This window comes from Chiloscyllium plagiosum, unplaced genomic scaffold (genome assembly GCF_037043375.1).
Source record: "Chiloscyllium plagiosum isolate Xiang-an unplaced genomic scaffold, Cpla_swu_hap1 HiC_scaffold_51, whole genome shotgun sequence".
Taxonomy (NCBI): domain Eukaryota; kingdom Metazoa; phylum Chordata; class Chondrichthyes; order Orectolobiformes; family Hemiscylliidae; genus Chiloscyllium; species Chiloscyllium plagiosum.
Genome location: NW_028270189.1, coordinates 37,691,598 through 37,695,220, shown reverse-complemented (window position 1 = coordinate 37,695,220; position 3,623 = coordinate 37,691,598).

The window sequence follows — 3,623 nt, the reverse complement described above, 5'->3', positions numbered from 1 at the left end:
GCAAGGGTTTGCTCTCTGCTGGGTAACGAAACATCACGGTCTCGTTGTCCTCATTATCATATAGACTGATTCCACAAATATGCAACGCAACAGTTATTACCAATTGAAATGTCCCAATGAATACCATGACTGACAGAAAGATCAGGGGAGAGTAGCTTCGACCCCTTTCTCGCCGAGGGACATTTTGTAAAGAATGTCCTGTTACTTGACAAAATGACCTCCTCGAAGCTGGCCATGGAAGTGTCTAGCGCAATAATATCCTTTGGCCCATATGTCTGCACCAGTCCAACACAATCCCCTGAACTGTTCTTATCTCATTTGGCGTCAATTGGTTCAGAGGGGCAAATGTATTCAGTCATGGAAGTGTACAACTAAATGGGTCTTACCTGCTCTGGAGTTTTCTGTCTTTTCCATCTTGACAGGCAGTTAGTTGCAGATTCCTAACGTTCCTTATTTGAGTTTTACGCATTTCACTTAATCCTGCGATTTGAACTTCAAACAAGACAGCAGAGAACAAGCATTCTTCAAGTTCGCTCGCGGCTTTCAATCACAGTCAGCAAAATGCTTAACAGAATGATGACTCCACATTGCATTTAACGCCCATCGCCTAAACTACATGGCCACATCTGCAGAAGCGTGCTACTAAACTGGTTTCAAGTACTCCCCCCCTGTGGAGCTGAGGGACAGGCAATCTTTGTTCAGTTTGTTTGAATTCAATCACCACAGTTTCGACAGGGTTAAATGTCAGGACATGTTTGGTCTGTGTAATCAATCTCGATGGTTGAAATGGTCATTCAGTTAAAAAGAAAAGTAGAGATTGCAGGAGAAACTAAACTGATCTGGCAGCATCTGGGGAGAGACAAATAGAGACAACGACTCAGAACTTCTTCAGGAGTTTCTCCGAACTCTGTTTTCTCTGACAGGTACTGGCAAACCTGCCGAGTTCCTTCATCAGTTTCTGTTTTTGTTTTAGATTCCGAGTGTCCACAACTAGCCAGTCAACAATACAGTAACGCATTTGTGGTTCCTCACTGGATTTGGTTTCCGTTTGGGTGCATATCCCTGACCCTATTAAAAACCCGAAAGTGCACAGCAAAGGAGTCGGATGGATAAGAACAGCGGCCGCTCCATGCGTGTGTACACTTTCTCGGTTACCAGCCAAACGAGAGGACTAATTGCTCCACAGAGACTTGGTAGTCCCTTGTAGCAGGCCCCTTGCAGGGTCTACTAAAGCAGACTGTCAGTGAATTCAAGCTTTCGCCTGCCCTTCGCAGAATGAAAAGTGTCCTCAATTGGTTAAAGTTTCCAAAATGAATCCTGGGGCATTCATTGTGGACAATAGGAACAGTCTGATTTGATGCTTTGCAAACACATACATGTCACCGGGAAACAGCTCTCCTAAAACGGGGAACTTCTCCCTTTGAGCCTTCTGAGGAACATTTTTCTGACCTTGGTAAAAACCCAAAACTGTGCGGACAAAAAGAAAAGATGGTGTGAGAACAGCTGTCGCTCTGTTCCTGGGTGTAGGAGAACAGCAACCTGTCAGTGAAGAGCCAAACGCACTGACTAATATCGTCACAGAGACTAATGAGCCAACGGCTTCAATGACCCCCGAATGCAAGCTGCAGCCTGCCCCTCCCATATTGACAATCATCCTTAATTAGCATTTTTCCTAAATAAATCCAGGGAAATTGACGGTGAAGACATGGGAATAGTCTGATCCCACCCTCTATAGACGCACCCATGACACCGGAATCAGTTATCCTCCAACCGGGATTGTCTCACTTCCAGCCTTTCAGTGTCCTGCGTTTTCGAATTGCCCTGGAGCTGAGATGAGATTTGACATCCTGACGTACAGGAACGAGAATCCTTCACCATCATAGATCATTTCATGTCCGGAGAACATCAGAGTAAAAGTACCGGCGTCCGAAAGAACGGAAAGATTTCTAAACTGTCTCTGCCCAGATTCCGAAAGCTCGAGTCTGGGATTTCTGTTTTTCTTGTTGACAGTTTTCCCACTTGACAATTGGCAACATTTTCCCAGAATCTTTTCACAATCCTCTGCTTTGCGCCATGTACAGCAATTCACGACCCTGGGAATGTTTTGTTTGGAGCAAAGAAGATTAATGTGAAATTTCTTGGGGACGTTTATAATGATGTGCGAGAAAGAGCTGTGGATGGGCGGATTAATGGTCAGGAGGAACTGCTGCCTCTGACCAGGGTAATTGACCAGAGAACGAGGAGTGAAGACGTTTAATGGAAAAAAACGACTTGTTTCAAATAAACTCAGTGAAACCTACATATATCCCAAGCGTTTTTTTATCATCTGTGGATAGAGAAACAGGTCCGTTTTGAATCAGGTCCGTTTCTTGTTCAGAACGCAAGTTTCCTGCATGTCAAGAAATGAGTAGACCTGAGAACATATCGAGTTGTTTCGGCGGGTTTTCTGGAGTTGCAGCGATAACTCTTCCAACAAGAAAACATTTAAAATCAACTGTGAGGGAAACATGCTCGGTATTGATGAGAGATAGAATGAATATGAAGGATCCCTTTTCATGAGCAGAGAGATTAATAACACGGCAATGTTCGAGGAATAAAGATGCACTTTTATCGCGCTTTTCAGCTCCACTTTAATCACAGGCACTGAAGCACCTTTGAAGCAGATGTGTCATTGTCAATAATAATGTGCTCATCAGGGCAGTTTGTTCAAACAGAGGTCAAAAAAGAAAACTCAGAACTGGCACTGGAAACGCCAGTGAGATTATGTTTTACTTTAAAAGTTTGTCCTGCTCTTGTTTTTATCCAGAATAGTGCAGGACCAGTGATCCCAATCTCAGGGGAAGGCGTTACCCTCTTAAGAAACAAATGAGGAGGATGTTCTCACATTCAGTGTGTAGCAAGTATGTAGAAGTAATCACAGCCAAGGCCTGTCAAGACTGGGTATGTTCAAGGCTTCAATTATCTCTCTGTTAATAGCATGGAGCAAGTGGCAGTGTAAAATGTGTGCAAATTTGCTGACAATACACACTCGTGGGAGCGCATGTTATGATAAGATCATGGCAATATGCATAGACATATAGATAGATTGGGTGAATGGGGACAGACTATTCAGGTGCAGTTTCATGTCCGGATTATGAGGTCATGCACTTTGGTCGGAAGAGTCAAAAGACAGATTACTATTAAAATCGAGAGAAAGTAGAAGAAACATGTGACGCAGAAGAATATTATACACGGCACAAAGTTTAGTATCATATTCTTTCCCTGACAAAAAGGATGGCTTCCTTTCCGAATGCTGACAATGAAAAAGATTGTTTCCCAGGAAAGAAAAATAATTGAAACTAATAGCCTAATCGAAAATTTAGAAAAGACTTGGATCGTTCCAATGGACGACGTCGATGTTTATGGCTCGCTAACATTTGTTTACAATGGGGCTGGGAATGGGAGTTAGGGGACCTGGGGAGTGGAAGTCAGGTTACCTATGATTACTGTCATCCTTCATCTGTCTACGTCATTTTGTACGTTTTATTTCGCATTTTGGTTCCTGTGAGTGCCCTTGTAAACTATACCCGCAGGTGACTTATTTCCCTGGTTGTTCTTCATCACGACTCGAAAGAATTCAAAAT